Source organism: Rhinolophus sinicus, linkage group LG06 (assembly GCF_036562045.2).
Source record: "Rhinolophus sinicus isolate RSC01 linkage group LG06, ASM3656204v1, whole genome shotgun sequence".
Classification (NCBI taxonomy): Eukaryota; Metazoa; Chordata; class Mammalia; order Chiroptera; family Rhinolophidae; genus Rhinolophus; species Rhinolophus sinicus.
Window position 1 is genome coordinate 120,746,797 of NC_133756.1, and position 16,715 is coordinate 120,763,511.

The window sequence follows — 16,715 nt, forward strand, 5'->3', positions numbered from 1 at the left end:
TACCAGCCGACGGGAACCTATCAGAGGGCGGTGCGAGGGGGCGGGGTCATAGTTTAAACTAATTGTGCGCTCCGCGCTGGCGCGAGCCCGCGTCAAACACGATCGGAGGAAGCAGGAGGCGGAGCGGGAGCGCGCGGCCAGGTAACCGGCGCGGGCCCGCGGTTGGCGTTCGGCCTGGGCGCCCACAGGAATGCACAGGCCTAGAGGGGGTGCTGGAGAGGCAGGTGCCAGCGATAGGCCTCCTGCGTAACGGAGTCTGACTGGAGAGACTCTATTGGGAGTAAGGTTTGTGAGGGGAGGGGTCTGTCGGAAGGGGAGGTGCTGGGCGTGCCTGGGGGGAGGGGAAAGAGTGTTTGGGGGCGTGTCTGTGGAATTTTGTCTGAGAGTGACGGTGGGGGATGGGCGTGGGTAGGGCAGGTTCCTGAAAGCCTCGTCACGAGGGGTTCTTTAATGGGAAGTCTTCGCCTATTACTAACAATAGTAGTAGTAATAGTAGCAGTGGTAAACATTTTCTGAGCACCAGCTACGTGCCAGACACTGTGCCACACGCTTTGTATGGATCGTCTTGTTAATATTGCTCACAACCTTATTATACTTTACTGCAGATGGGTCATCTGAGGTTTAACTTGGCCAGGGTTACATAGCTAGTGCATGGTTGACTACTGGGGTTTTTGAGGGTTGGGCCTAAATGAGGACGGGAGGGGAGGAAAGGCTTTGTCTGTGGGTGCAGATTGTCTTGGAGGAATCAATTTGAGTCTCACTTTTCATATATGTAAACAACGAACCTACCTGCCTTACCTACTTCCTGGGGTTGTTTTGAGGGTCAAATCACGTAAGGTGTTCTGTGGAAGCATCTTGGGGAGTATAAATTTATGACTATAAAGTGACTGTGAAGGTTGTTGGTGGGAAAGAGCCTTCTCAGTGCCCTCTTTTGCTTACTCCTGATGTAGCGCTTTTCATCTGGTAATCTAAGAGTGTCTGTCTGCATGTTTGCCCTTCTAGAAACAGTGCCCTTTGTCCCTGTATTGTGATGCCTGTGCAGGATATAAGACATGGCATGGCCATTAATGTATGGTTTGAAATGAATGAGGTTTCTTGGGCTGAAAGGGGATAGGAGCCTGGCTTTCCCATCTTCATTTAGTGGCCTTTGAACCTTTGTATTAATACAGTCCTCTTGTCTGGAATGGCACTGCCTCTTGAAAATGTGATATATACTTGCTTTAATCCATGCTTCGTTCTCTGATGTCTGTTGCCTGATCTTGTGTTTCCAAAGTTCTAGATTGTCAAGTGTGTTACTCTGTGGTAGGCAGAAACTTTTGATGGTAAGGGAATTGGGGCCCTCTACCTTGGGGAGATCTGTATGGATACTTGGAGGGAACGTTCAGATCATTTAAGGTAGCTTTCAGTCAGCAGGGATGAGTGTATGTGTTCCCTCCCTCTGTTCCTGTGTGATATTTTCTCCTTTAGAGGAAGAGGCACATACAAGTACTTCTCTGTAAAAGTACTCTTGACTCAGGTTCAAGCAAATGATGACTAATTGTAATGCCAGAATTTTGATCTAAAGCCGAAAACTCTACTCCCCCCAAACTAGAAGATCTTACCAGAAAGCTCACATAATAAACATTTCTATTGAGAATGTTCTTTTTTAGGGGATCAAATATATGGTGATGGAAGGAGAACTGACTCTGGGTGGTGAACACAAAATGTGATCTATAGATGATGTAATACAGAATTGTACACCTGAAATCTATGTGACTTTACTAACAATTGTCACCCCAATAAACTTTAATTAAAAAAAAAAATATTCTTTTTTGTTTATGGAATACGGGAGTGGGAAGAATGCCTAGAAGTAAGACTCAGCTTCTAGAACTCTTAGGATGGGGCAATGCCCTGCTTCAGATGGCTAAACAGAGCTGATCAAGGAATGTTTGACAGCTGTGTCTAATTGATAAAACCCTACGGTCAATAGATATGTTTGGAATCATTTATTTCAGCCTCTTATCCAGTGTGCACTAACATATGAAAAGGTGTTGTCCAGGGGCGCCGGTTAGCTCAGTTGGTTACAGCTCAGTGCTCTTAACAACAAGGTTGCCGGTTCAATCCCCACATGGGCCACTGTGAGCTGCGTCCTCCATAACTAGATGAAACAACTACTTGACTTGGAGCTGATGGGTCCTGGAAAAACACACTTAAAATGAAAGTTTTAAAAAAAGGGTGTTGTCCATATTCGAAATGAGCACTTACAAGAATGAGACCATACAGACAGGTGCAAAAATAAATCCTCTTTTGCAACCCAGGACTCATCGTTTAATATGAGTTTTGATACATATAAGAAGGAACATGATAAAAAAAAAAAAAAAAAAAAGAATGAGACCACTCAGGCAGTCCATATCAACGTTGAACAATACTAATTAATAATTATTGTTCTGTGCTGTTGGTGACTATTTTATTTCACCCATGTATGTTTTCTTTTAAATTTTTGTTGGGGAATATTGGGGAACAGTGTGTTTTTCCAGGACTCATCAGCTCCAAGTCAAGTCGTTGTTTTCAATGTAGTTGTGGAGAGTGCAGCCCACTGGCCCATGTGGGAATCGAACCGGTGACCCTGGTGCTGTGAGCACCGCACTCTGACCACTGAGCAAACCGGCCGCCCCAACCCATGTATGTTTACTCTTGTTTTTTCACCATTCTTTCTTGCATGTCATTCCGTCCTTTTGTGTCAAACAGACAAATATATCCTTCAAGTGTTTTTGTTTTTTAGTGAAGATCTGTTAATAGTAAACATTCTTTGTTGGAAAATATCTTTATTTCCTCTTCAGTCTTGATTGATAGTTTAGCAGGGTACAAGGCTTCCAATTATTTTCTCGCAGCACTTTGAAAATGTTACTTCACTGAAATTCGGGCTTTTTGTTGTTACTCTTGAGAACTGTACTGACAACTTAACTATTTCATTATGGGTAATTTGCCTTTCTTTCTAATTGTTTTTAAGATCTTGTTTTCATTTATGTTCTGCAGTTTCATTGCATGGTGTGGATTTAATTTTATCCTGCTGGGAACTTGTAGTGATTCCTCAATCTGAAAGTTCACATCTTTCATCAGTTTTGTAAAAATTCCCAGTCATTACCTCTTTGAATAGTGCTTCTCTCAGATCTCGTATTACAGAGGTCCTCCACATCTCTTATTCTTTCTTTCATAATTTCCATCTCTATATTTCTGTGTCTCCTGCTGGATAATTTCCTTTACCCTTGCATGTTAATTTACTCTTCATCTGATTTGCTTTTTGAATTCTTATTTTCGGAAGTATTTGGTTCATTTTCAAATCTGCCTGTTTTTCATGGCATCATGCTTTTGTCCTGTGGTTTTCAATTCATCTTATGTTATAATAATTTTAAACAAATTTAACTTACAGTCTCTGTCATATTCAGTTATCTAAAGTTTTTAAGGGTGTAATCCTGCCATTTGTTGTAACTGACTTTTGTTCACGATGAATTGTTTCCTCAAGTATTTTGTAATTTTGGTGAACTCATAGTCAGAGGGACATCACTTATGATAATCTTATGTAGCTTGCATTGAGGTCAGTTCTCCCAAGAGCAGGTTTTTTTTAAAATCAAGTTTTCTCAGGTGTAATTAACGTACAGTAAACTTTATTTACAGAAAAAAGAGTTTTGACAGATGTATACAGCTATAAGGAGCTGCCACAATCAAGATACAAAGTATTCCCATCACTCCCAAAAGTTTCCTCATGCTTCTTTACAGTACATGTTTCCCTTCACCTTGGCCCCAGGAACCACTAATTTGCATTTTCTAGAACTTTATGTAAGTCAAATCATACAGCGTGTACTCTTTTGTGTCTGGTTTCTTTATGTAGCTTAATGAATTTGAGATTTAACCATGAGGTGCATGCAACAGTAACTTGTTACCTTCTATTGCTAAGTAGTAGTCTGTTGTAAGGCTTTGTCTTACAGTTTTATCCGTCACTGTTGATGGCCTTTTGGGTGTCCAGTTTTTCACTGTTGTGAACAGAGTTGCTGTGAGCAATCATGTACAAATCTTTGAGAAGATAGATATTTTCCTGTCTTTTCGGAGTGGAATGACTGGGTCATATTGCAGGTGTATGGTTAACTTTTTAAGAAATTACCAGTTTCCCAAAGTGGTTGTACTATTTTATGTTCCCATAGCAGTATGAGAGCTCCAGTTGCTTCATATTCTTACCAAGACACTTGATATTGTCAGTCTTTTTATTTTATTTTTTTAAAGATTTTATTGGAGAGGGGGCACAGGACTTTATTGGGGGAACAGTGTATTTCCAGGACTTTTATTGGGGAACAGTGTGTTTTTCCCAGGACCCATCAGCTCCAAGTCAAATTGTTGTCCTTTCGATCTTAGTTGTGGAGGGCACAGCTCAGCTCCAAGTCCCATTTGCCATTGTTCAATGTTAGTTGCAGGGGTCGCAGCCCACCATCCCTTGGGGGAGTCAAACCGTCAACCTTGTGGTTGAGAGCACGCGGTCCAACCAACTGAGCCACCTGTCCGCCCTTGTCAGTCTTTTTAATTTCAGCCATTTTCATGGAGGTGTAGTAGTATCTCATTGTGGTTCTAATTTGCATTTTCCTGATGACCAGTGATGTTAACATCTTTTGATGTATTTGTTGGCCATTTGTATATCTCCTGGAGCAACTTTGTGTGTGCTTCTGTTGGGCGCTCAAGGCTACTCCCAAACTGGGACCAAAAGGTATGTTAGCTTTCTTTACTTGCAGATTTCCAGGGCACAAGCTTAGTATAAATTTTAACTCCAAATCTACCTCATGTGCACATCTATGGTTTTGAATCCCTCCCACTTTGCTAGGTAAGTAAGCAAGGCAAGCGTCCTTATTTCCCTGTAGATAGATTTTTTTCCCCCCTGGTCTTTTTACTGAGGGTATCAGCCTTTGTACAGGGATCTCAGTTGATTTTTGAGGGCTCAGGATCTGTCTTCTGGACTAGGAGCCGTTCATAAATTCCTTACGCTGCTAGGACAGCTATGCTGTCAGCTCACTCATCCAGTTCTCAGCTTCTTTCTGGTTCCTGGGATTTCCTTTACTTTCTTGTGAGCTTAGTTTATCTATGTATTGGTTAAGATTCAGTCAGGAAGATGGAAACCACATGTAGCTATTTTAATAGAGCAAACTCAGTAAAAGGAATTAGTTTAAACCTTTGTTGGAAGGCTGAAAAAGCAAAAAGGGAATCTTAAAGTGACTTTGATATAATAACTGCATTAAGCAGCTGCCTCATCCAGGGCTGAAAAATAAAGGGAGGAGGTGGGGTTATCAGAACCTAGAGTCTGGAGGGATCTGGAGGACCTGCGCCCTGATTCTCTGAGGAGAGGGTGTTTCCTGGTGCTGCTGGTTTCTTAGGAGCTCGCAGGAGGGCCTGGAGGAGGCAGGCTTAGTAGAGTCCTGCCCAGTGGTACTGATGCCTCTGAAGCGGAATGAGGCTGGTTCTGGGCGTTTAGAAAGGAGCAGGTAGGAGCCACTGCTGTTGTCAAGACACAGCAAGCCACAGGAAAAAGTCCTTTGTAGCTTCCTTCTGCCTTCCATTTCATTTCCCCTTTAGCGCCCCCTGTTGACATATCCTAACAGGGAACCAGCTGGCAAAGATGAAATGGAGTTGCCAGTGACCGTGCCCCAACGTCACAGAGCAGAGTATAACAGGGTAGGTGTGGAGCTGAGAGACAGTGGCTTAACTGGTACAGTCTTAAAAGGATGTTTGTTATATTTTCTCAACATTTCCAGGCATATTTAGTGGGAGATTTTTGGGTTATTGGGTTCATTATATCAATAGTCAGTAATAGCGATAGCTGACTTTCTTTTTTTCCAGCATACACTGTGAGCCAGGCACTGTTCTAAGCACTACATGAACCGCTTCCCAAAACTCTATGAGGTAAGTACTGTTAACGTTACTATTCCCTTTGATAGGCAAGGAAACTGCGGCAGAGGTAAATGAGTCTACCTAATGCTGTATACAGTTTGTATGTGGTGGAGTTGCTGTCTAATCCAGGCATTCTGGGTTCCGTAACCCATTTTTTTTTTTTAAAGATTTTATTGGGGAAGGGGAACAGGACTTTACTGGGGAACAGTGTGTACTTCCAGGACTTTTTTCCAAGTCTACTTGTTGTTGTCCTTTCAATCTTAGGTGTGGAGGGTGCCATTCAGCTTCAAGTTGTTGTCCTTTCAGTCTTAGTTGTGGAGGGCACAGCTCAGCTCCAGGTTCAGTCGCCATTGCCAGTTGCAGGGGGCGCAGCCCACCACCCTTGTGGGAGTCGAACCGGCAACCTTGTGGTTGAGAGGATGCGCTTCAACCAACTGAGCCATCTGGGAGCTCATCGGCAGCTCAGCTCAAGGTGCCACGTTCAATCTTAGTTGCAGGGGGCGCTGCCCACCATCCCTTGCAGGACTCGAGGAATCGAACTGGCAACCTTGTGGTTGAGAGCCCACTGGCCCATGTGGGACTTGAACCAGCAGCCTTCAGAGTTAGGAGCTCCAACCGCCTGAGCCACCGGGCTGGCCCCACCGTATCCCATATTCTTAGTGTCTTTATTATCCTTAAAGTTCCTCCCTGTGTCAAACCAAAAATCTATCTTCCTTTAACTTCCACTCACTAATTCTAGTTTTGTCTTCTTGGAGGAAGACATAGTTTTTCTTCTCATCTGCACGACAAGCATGCATATATTTGAAAAAAAGTTTTCATGTTTTCCCTGACTAAACATCTGTAATTCTTCCCTCACATTTTCCATGACATGACTTGCAGACCCTTCACCAAGGTTGTCATTCTTTCTCTGCATATACTCTGACTTTGCTTTTCAAAGGTGGGGCACAGTCATCTGTGACCTGAGCCTTGAGTAGCAAAACGAGCATTGATGTTTTGGGTAGCTGTCCGATTCAGGGTTCATTGAGAGTATGTAGTAAGAGCCTCTCCTCCACCTCCCACCGTAGGCAGCCTTTCCTCGTGCCCCCAAAGGCTGTACCAGGTCTCTACCATCCTGTTAGTGTGGTTGATTTCTTTTATTCTAGATGCAGGGCTTTATATTGAATCCTTTTATATTATGTCTTGTTATTTTAGTAACATCAGACCTGCCACAATTTTTTTGTCGGATGAAATCTAAAAACATTGTATTTTGTCCTTCACAGTTTATAATTCCAAAGCCTTATATATGTTTTCATTCTGTCTTTGGTAAAGATGCTGAACATGGTAGGTTTTAGAAGCAAGGTCTATGTTGCACGACTATAGATCTTACTTCAGTAGATCAGTGTTTGGGGGGAATCGTTTTGACTATTTCTTCTGCTACATTGGTGGAGGAGTTACAGTATCTGGAAAGGGCAGTATCTTGGCTGTCAATGAGGGAAGTAGAGAGTCAAGGTTAAAGGTTGGCCATTGGGCTGTCATTCGCCCTAATAAGGGACCACTTGGCAGACGTAAAATGATCTGGTGGTTGTAGAAAGGAGGAAGGGCATATTGCTCAGCACGCTTCTGGGTTGAGGCCTCTGTTGGCAGCTGTGTCAGCTGCCCTTTCTGTCCTATTTAAGGACCAGTTTCTTTGAAGCCAGTGCAGGAAATGCCAGTGATTCAGCTTTGCAGACTTCTTCTGCCTTATTGCAGCTGAGGACCGGTTTATCTGGTGAGGAGTAAAGACTGTATATGTTTCAGGCCTATTTATTTGACCTCTTGGATACCTTCCCGTGACTGGCCAGAGACAATTGGTTTGCAGGCTGTCAAATTTTTGGTACTTTGTGGCAAGGTGGATGCAATATGACCCCAGCTTTTGGTCCTATGTGTGGGCAGCAACTGCATTTTGCCTTGTAAGTGGGCATTTATCAAGTGCCTGACTTCTGGATGGCCTCAGGGAGGGGGTGAGGTAATAATAGCTTTGATTGCCGGCTTTTCTGTCTTTCCTGTGGTGTGATGACGTGAGTCTGAGGGAAACCTCTTGTTCCCCAAGTTTGCCACTGTACCCCTGATGAACTGTTGCAAAGTGGACTTTGTCTGGTTGCCGACCTCCAAAGCCCAGTTTCCTTAGGCAGTGAGCAAATATGTAAAAGTGCCTATTACATTTCTCCCAGAGCTGAGTATATAAAGAACTGTATGATACAGGGTTTCCCTCTTCACCAGCTTTCAAAACTACAGATGCCTTATGGGAATAATATACAAATCTTTATATACTCTTACATATGTTCAAACTTACTGATACTTTACAAAAATAATATAACAAATACTTATATCCTCTTCACCTAGATTCACCAATTGTTAATATTTTGCCATATTTGCTGTCTGTCTAGCCTTCATTTTTCTGAACCTTTTGACTGTTAGATGTGAACATCATGTTACTTCATCCTAAATATTTCAGCAACTATTTCCTAAAAACCAGATCCTATATAACCACAATACAGTTAGCACTCAGGAAATTTAACATTGATTCAATGCACCCAACATACAATACTTGTTCAGATTTCTCACATTTTCCCAATGATGCCTTTCATAGACTTTTTTCAATTCAGCTTCCATTGATGGATCCTGCGTGCATTTAGTTGTCAAGATTTTGTCATGTCCCTAGTTTCCTTTAACCTTGAACAAGAGTTCTTTTATCTCTCTTTTTTTTTCCCTTTAAAAAATATGTCTATATTTTAAATTAAAGTTTATTGGAGTGACAGTGGCTAGTAAAGTTACATAGATTTCAAAGTTCTTGAATCTCTTTTAATCTTGAATGCCTTTTTGTCTATCATAACGTTGATGTTCTTAAAGAGTTCGGGTTAACTTTTTGCAGAATGTCTCTTAATTTGGATTTGTGTGATTGTTTCCTCTTGATTAGATTCAGGTTAAACCTTTTTGGTGGACCTACGTAGGTTAGTTACAGTAGTTTGATTAGTGAAGCTGGAAAACACATGGAATCAGTATTCAGTTTTGCATGACAGTATATATTATAATTTAGCACTCGATTATGTTATCTAATTTGTAAACCCTACAGGAATTGAGAGAAGAGGGAACTCAGTAGGACCTGGAATAACCGGGAAAGACTTTGGTAGGAAAATGGACAGAATTTGAGGCAGTTGGAGTATGGTTAGATAAGCCGCTGTCGGGGCTTCCCATCCCACTATTAAGGCTGTATGTTATGAAGAGTGTGAATTTCCTCTTCAGAGTTTAGAGCTCTGTAGCTTCCATGGTGTTTGTACTACTTGGAAGCCTAATAATTTAGAGCTCTTGCTTTGGCTTCAGACAGGCCTAGAGACTTCCCAAGCATTTTGCCAGCTGCCTAACCTTGGGGAAGTTTCTTCACTTGCAAGCTAGAAAGAGCGTTAATAACTATTTAAAATGTTATTGTGACGCTCACAGAGAAATACTACACAAATATTTGAGTTAAAATATTTGAATACCTTTAGGTGGAGGCAGTGCTCTTTAGTTTTGCCATGTGCTCCAACTGGAGCATTCCTTTCTACTACCTGCCTAATTCCTGAAGGTGTGTGAATTTACCACCATGGGATAACTGAAGACATGGAAATGAGAAAGGGTTTGGCTCATGCAGAGAGAAGTGGGAAGACTGGCTTGATTAGTTCCGAGTGTACACTGTGGAATAGTGGGAAAGAAGGTTGAATAAATGACTTGAGGCCATATAATGGAGGGCTTGGAAAATCAAGCCAAAGAATTTAGATGTGGGGTTTTAGGCAGAAGAAAACTATGGAAGGTTTTTAGGAGGAGAAACACACTTGGAAATGAGAGTGGTATGGAGCCTCCTGAGGAAAGACCTTTCCTGGTTTGGCGACCAGAATCCAGATAGGACAGGGCCTTCCCAGTGCTGACCAGTGGTGGGTGTGGTTTGCCCGTCTTGCCGCAGGAGGCCAGAATTTCTGCCCCAGTGACTCTTCCTGTTCTTCCACTGACTCACCCCATTGACCTGGGCTGTGTGGCTTCCCTGCTGGTTGCTGTCTGATCCACAGAACGCTGGGGCTGCCCAGGATGATGGGAGGCTGAGCTGACTAGTAGTGGGTAGGATGGGGGAATGAACACGCATTCTTGTCCTTTGCCCCTTCCTTGGGTCGAGGTTAATTCTAAGCCAGACTGCCAGGGATCTCTCTCCCCAGCCTGAGGAAGCTGCCTGCCAGAGGTAAGTCAAGGGGCTTCCTGCCCTCTCTGCCTGCTCATAGGTCAACTTTTTCCTGCACAGGAGCTCTCCTGTCTTTTTCCCTGATCCAGGTTCTTCATAGTAACCTTCCTTTAAGGACTTGAAGCGAATGGATTACTGCAGGTAGGCAGAGAGGTTTAATAAACATATTTACATATTCTTCTAGTGTGGGGGGCGTGTCCAGAGGTTTCACTGATCCCTGCTCTGAGGTAGATTCCCCAGAACTCTTGTGAGCCAGACTCTAAACGATGGTTCATACTCATAGGGGTGACTGCAGAGAGGTCCTGGTCTTCAGCCATCATTTCTCAGCCACTGGTTTTCAGAACCATCCTTGGTGTGCTTTAGTGTTCTGAGTCATCGCCTTCCCCTCTGAAAGACCAGTGAGGAAGAGGGAAGGGGAAGGTGTACGGATTATATAATTGTGGATTATGCTGGGAGTCAGAACGACTGGGTTTCTAGTCCTGACTGTTGCTAACCAGCTGTGTGACCAAGGACAAATTGCCTAACCTCAGTGGACTGGAGTTTTCTCATACGTAAAAATGAACAGTTTGAATTATATGATCTGCAAGACTTGTTCCACAGCCAAAGTTTATGATTACATAATGTGTAATTGGAAAGTAATATAATAGTTTATTTTTATTAACACATGTGACATATGTTGCACATATCTTCTCCCCTTCATTGTAATTGTGGGACAATGACAGTATTTGTCAGTTTGTCCCCCTCAAAGTAATTGTGTTCTCAATCTTGACATTTATTCTGGTGATGCCTTCAGTGCTCAAAACTTTCCTGGCTTCTAAGCCCATCCTTTGAATATCCTCAAAAGTAACAAATCTTCACTCTTTCAATTTTTGGAGATTTGGATTCAATTTTTTGAAAGCAGCCAGAAGATACTGTGAGCCAAAGAGTTAAGCAAAGCAATACCTTTTTTTGGTGAAGAATGGGGTGTGACTATGAAACAGTAAGACTTAATTTTTTGCGCTTGTTTCACATGGAGTAGACTTTAAAGGCAATTTCCAAAGCAGTGTTTTGTAAATATTTTGAGCAATAATAATATTGTTAGAATAAATAACTTCCTAAGGAGACTTTAAAAAAAAGATTTTTATTAAAATATAGCTAAAATACAATGTTTATTTGTTTCTATTATTATGTAACTACAATATTATATTAGTTTCTGTATATTATATAACTATGTACATCATAGTTATTCAACATTTACATACCTAAAGTGGTCACCGTGATAAATAGAGCAACCATCTGACACTGTCTCATGCTTTCACAATATTACTGACTGTATTTCCTATGTTGTACATTACGTCCCATCATGTATTTGTTTTATACCTGGAAATTTGAACCTTTTATTCCCCTTCATCTTCCCCCTCCCTTTCTTAATTTTTCAATTACAGTTGACATTCAATATTATTTTGTATTAATTTCAGATGTACAGCATAGTGTGACCACATTTGTATAATTTAAGAAGTGATCCCCCTGACTAGTCTAGTACCCACTTGGCACTATGCATAGTTATTACCATATCATTGACTATATTCCCTGTGCTTTACTTTACTTCCCTGTGACTATTTTGTAACTACTAATTTGTACGTCTTAATCCCTTTTCCTTTTTCACCCATTCCCATCCCCCCTCCCATCTGGCAACAATCAAAATGTTCTCTGTATCTATGAGTTTGTTTCTGTTTTGTTTGTTTATTTTGTTCTTTAGATCCCACATATAAGCTAAATCATAGTGCGTCTGTCTTTTGCTGTCTGACATACTCCAATCAGCACAATACCCTCCAGGTCCATCCATGCCACCACAGATGGCAAGAACCCATTCCCATCCATGGCTGAGTGGTCCATTGTATATCTGTACCACTACTTCTTTATCCATTCTTCCATCGACAGACACCCAGGCTGTCTCCACATCTTGGCCATTGTAAACAATGCTGCAGTGAACATATGGATGCACCTGTCCCTTCAAAGTAGCATTTTGGGTTTCTTAGGATAAATACCCAGAAGTAGGATTACTGGGTCCTTCTTTGATACTTGTTATAGCCTTTGTTTTAAAGTATTTTGTCTGGTATAAGTATTGCTCCCTTCTGCTTTTTTTTGTTTGTTTCCATTTTCATGAAATATCTTTCTCATCTCTTTACTTTCAGTCTGTGTGTGTCTTTTGATCTGAAATGAGTCTCTTGTAAGGCAGCATATGTAAGGGTTTTGTTTTCTTATCCATTTAGTTACCCTATCTTTTGATTGGACCATTTAATCCATTTACCTTTAAAGTAATTATTGATAGATATGTAGTTATTGTCATTTTATTCATATTTTTGATTTCATTTTTTTTTTTGGTCTTAAAGAAGTTCCGCTAACATTACTTGTAATACTGGTTTGGTGGTGAGAAACTCCTTTAACTTTTTCTTGTCTGGGAAGCTTTTATCTGTCTTTCGATTCTAAATGATGGCTTTGCTGGTAGAGTAATCTTGGTTGTAGGTCCTTGCTTTTCATCACGTTGAATATTTCCTGCCACTCCCTTCTTGCCTGCAAAGTTTCTGTTGAGAAATCAGCTGCCAGTCTTATGGGCGCTCCCTTGTAGGTAACTAATTGCTTTTTTCTTGCTGCTTTTAAGATTCTCTCTTTGTAACCTTTGGCATTTGAATTGTGATGTGTCTTGGTGTTAGCCTCTGGGTTTATCTTGTTTGGGACTCTGTGCTTCCTGTGGTTGTATATTTATTTCCTTTGCCAGGTTAGGGAAATTTTCAGTCATTACTTCTTCAAATAGGTTTTCAATTTCTTGCTCGCTCTCCTTCTGGTACCCCTCTGATGCGAATGTTGGTGGTATGCTTGATGTTGTCCCAGAGGCCCCTAAGGAGACTATTTTGATTATAGTTTTCATTTGATTTAAAAAGATTGGAACTGTTTGTTTAAAAAGGTGTCATTTCCTTCATTCTCACTGCGTATATGCTTGCTCCTACGTCAAGGTGACTACATAATGCAGAAAATTAACTGTTATCATGGTAGTCCTCCCAAATCACAAATGTGTTGAGGGCCACAAAGGGTTGGAACATGTTGCTGTAGGACATTGTAGCAGAGGCGCCATTGCAGTCCCATCTCCAGAAGACTCGCTGCCACAGCTTCTTCAGGCTGCAGCAGCCATTGCTCACCAGCGTGCCAGAGTCCATCAGGATGGTTTCCAGATGGCGGCTGAAACATGTGGTTTGGTAGCTCCAATCTTTTGAAGGAGAAATGATATATCATGGTACTTCATTGATTGATTTATTTATTTAGTCAGCAGTTTAGGTTTGAAAAAGGGTTTGATGGGCAGGGATTGTCAAAGCAGAGAGGCTATCTTGAATGCATTTAAATTACGCTGATTGTAGTACCCTGGAATTTGATCCTGGAAACGGCGGTCTTGTTGATAACTACTCAGTAAAATAAGGTGTTAGGTAGCCTGGTCAAAAGATTAGGTCACTGAGTCACTATATGATCATTTGCTGGTCTCTTTCTTACTCTAGGCCTTGTTTTCCTCATTTTTATACTGAAAAAGTTAGATACTAAGAGTTCCAGATCTGAAAACAGGTAGGCCTAAGGAGGTTTGAGGTGGGGAAGTATCTATTTGTGCTAAGCTGCTTGATTATTAAACTAGGGGCAGGAGGGAATTCCTTTTTAGCCCCTAAATTATAGTGGCTACTGTCTACTTGCAGTCACAGCTGAGCGATCAAACATGAGCTAGCTACTTAATGAGAAGCAGGCACAGGGAGCTTTCTCCTGAAAAACAATCACAGGACATGCTGGTTCTGAGAGAAGTTATTCCCTGGTAGGACCTATTCTTTGAAGGAGGTGGGGGTGAATTTCATCAAAATGGACAGTGTGGATATTGTTATTTAGAAGATTTAGAGACTTTGTTCCCTGCTGTTGTTAATTTCAAGCCTTTCTTTAAAGGGATTCACTTAATGATTGGTATACTGGGATTTGTTTAGAGAAAAAGCCCCATGTAACCACAATTAGAAGTTAAATGCCCAAGAGCAGAGCCAGTTGCTGGATAAAGTGTCCTAGTCAGTTGCTTTTCAATACTTAGATCCTATAGTGACTCCAAAGAGAGAATAGGCTGCTTGGTGAGCTTGGTAGACATTGGGCTGGGAAATTTGGACTCCAAGCAGAGGAGGAGGTGACCTGTAGAATCCACACCTCTTACTCTCCTTATTTTTCTTCTTTCTGTTAGTGCCCTTTCGTTTTACTTAGGGTTGTGTAAACATAGTTGACTTGCCAGTCCCCTTAAAGTGGCAGGTCCATGACATTTTCTGCTGGTCACTCATGCTAGGTATGTGACTTTAAATTAGAGGGTTTGTTCTCTTTGACAATTTGGCTTTACTGGCTGCATCACTGAAAGAATTCACTAGATAAGGTCCAGTTGGCTCTTACTCAGGCAGCATTATTTAGCACTTACTGTGTGTAAGCCTTGTGCTGGAATGGAGTGGATGTGGGAATAAGATGGTTTCTGCTCTCGAGGCGCTTAGGCAGGTGAAACAAGTGTGTAGCTAGCATTGACCCAGGGATGATATAAAGGGCGTCGAGGAACAAGCAATATGGGAGCATACAGAGGGAAGAACAGGTGTTCTTGAATTGGAGGGAAAAGGGGAAATTCTGAAGGGAGAAGGCATTTGAGCCAGATTTTAAAGGGTGAACAAGAGTTCAGTAGGTTTAGAAGAAAGGGCATTTTAGAGGATGTTATATAGCATGGGCAAAGGCACAGGGCCTGGAAAATTCCGGGCATGTTTGGGAAAAGTGTTTCTGAGATAGAAGATATTTTAGAGTAATGAGCTGTAGGTGAAGCTGGAAAAGAATATTGATGGTTGGATCTTAAAGAGCCTAAAATGTCATTGTGGGGACAGAGCCAGGAGTGCAGATTCCAGGCTCTCGGCCTCATGTGGAAAGGTGCTGGCTCAGGTAGTAAATGGCCATCAACTGTGATTGGATGGCCATCAGCTGTGGCTAGTTGGCTGTCAGCTGTAACCAGTGAGCCATTGGCCACTAATATAACTGCCGTGGCTTCGCTAGCAGGAAAATGGGGGCTAGCAAGAAGATGGTGGCTGGCAAGCACGGATTGCAGTTAGCAAGGGGTTGGTTGGTTGGCAGAGAAGCGGACGGCAGGTTGCGGGTCGTGTGGCTTCTGCTTCCTGTGTCTCCAACCCAGCTATAGTGGTATGACTCCCCTATCTATGGCTCCGTGGGTGTTCCTTTTTGGCCTCACTATGTCCTGCGTTCTTATGTGGGGAGCGGGACCAGAGACCCCTCAGGCCACCCTGCATGACAGTCATGCCAAGGGATTTGGATTTTATTTTGCATAGAGTTAGCTGTTGAATGTTTTTGATGTAAGGAATAACATGACCCTATCGATTTACTTACGTCTTGGTCTGTTTTTTAAGTGTAAGGTCTTAGATTTCAAGGTGGAGAAGGTGGTGGTCCTGATTCTTAAAGTATAAAGTTTACCAGGCATCTCATGTTTGGGCACTTGATTCCTCCGTTACTAAAGAAGCTCCAAAAGCAAGAAGGCAGGAAGTGGTCAGCAGTGTCCCTTTAGACTGAGTTGCCTTACCCCACAAAGGTGAAGGTTTTCTTTGGCATATATATTATGTACAGTCTTCTTGCTAGTGGATTGTTTACTATTAATCCTTTGAGGATAAAATTTCTCACAGGGCTGGACTTCTGATCATACAGTGGAAACCAAAAACATTTTTTTGAACCTGATTGAAAAATAGTATATATTCATTGTAGGAAATAGGAAAAATACAGAACAGTATAAAGAAGAAAACTAAAATCATCCATAACCCCACTGTTTGAAGAAAATCACTTATTCCCATTTTTGTATTTCCATTCACCATTTTGGGTATCTATGCATATTTCTGTTTTTTTGTTTTGTTTTTTTTTAAGATTTTATTGGGGAAGGGGAACAGGACTTTATTGGGGAACAGTGTGTACTTCCAGGCCTTTTTTCCAACTCAAGTTGTTGTCCTTTCAGTCTTAGTTGTGGAGGGGCACGTTCAGCTTCAAGTTGTTGTCCTTTCAGCACGTTCAGCTTCAAGTTGTTGTCCTTTCAGTCTTGTGGAGGGCGCAGCTCAGCTCCAGGCCGTTGCTAGTTGCAGGGGGCGGAGCCCACCATCCCTTGCGGGACTCGAGGAGTTGAACCGGCAACCTTGTGGTTGAGAGCCCACTGGCCCATGTGGGAATCGAACCGGCAGCATTCGGAGTTAGGAGCCTGGAGCTCTAACTGCCTGAGCCACTGGGCCGGCCCATATTTCTGTTTTGCATAGTCCAGATTATACATTGACTACAATTTTGTATTCTGCTTTTTTCCCATCTACAATTTTCATGATAAAAATTCACATGTATTTACAATGTTGCTGAAACTCTTTATAATGCTTACATAATAGTCTATCATACAGGATTTTTATAGTGCTTTTAGTTTTTTTATTTTATACAACACTGTGATACTTTCACACAAATTATATATAACAAGTAAGTCCCCTGTAGTTCAACCTTTTTCCTAATTCTACGCTACAGAGGTAATCAT

At 41.9% G+C, this 16,715-nt stretch overlaps 1 protein-coding gene and 1 non-coding gene across 5 annotated transcripts in view; both read left to right on the forward strand.

The window, feature by feature from the left end:
• The first annotated feature begins 55 nt into the window (after positions 1-55).
• Positions 56-16,715, forward strand: part of NUMA1 (nuclear mitotic apparatus protein 1) — a 68,068-nt gene continuing 51,408 nt past the window's right edge. The window contains exons 1-2 of one of the 4 annotated variants that reach the window (XM_019744301.2): positions 56-141; positions 5,857-5,919. The gene's annotated coding sequence lies outside the window, so the exon portion shown is untranslated. The other 3 variants (XM_019744302.2, XM_019744307.2, XM_074335828.1) reach the window with 3 other exon arrangements.
• On the forward strand, positions 2,236-2,343 carry LOC141572586 (small nucleolar RNA SNORA40). The gene has a single exon (XR_012497909.1). It is a non-coding gene; the product is annotated as a small nucleolar RNA SNORA40 (small nucleolar RNA).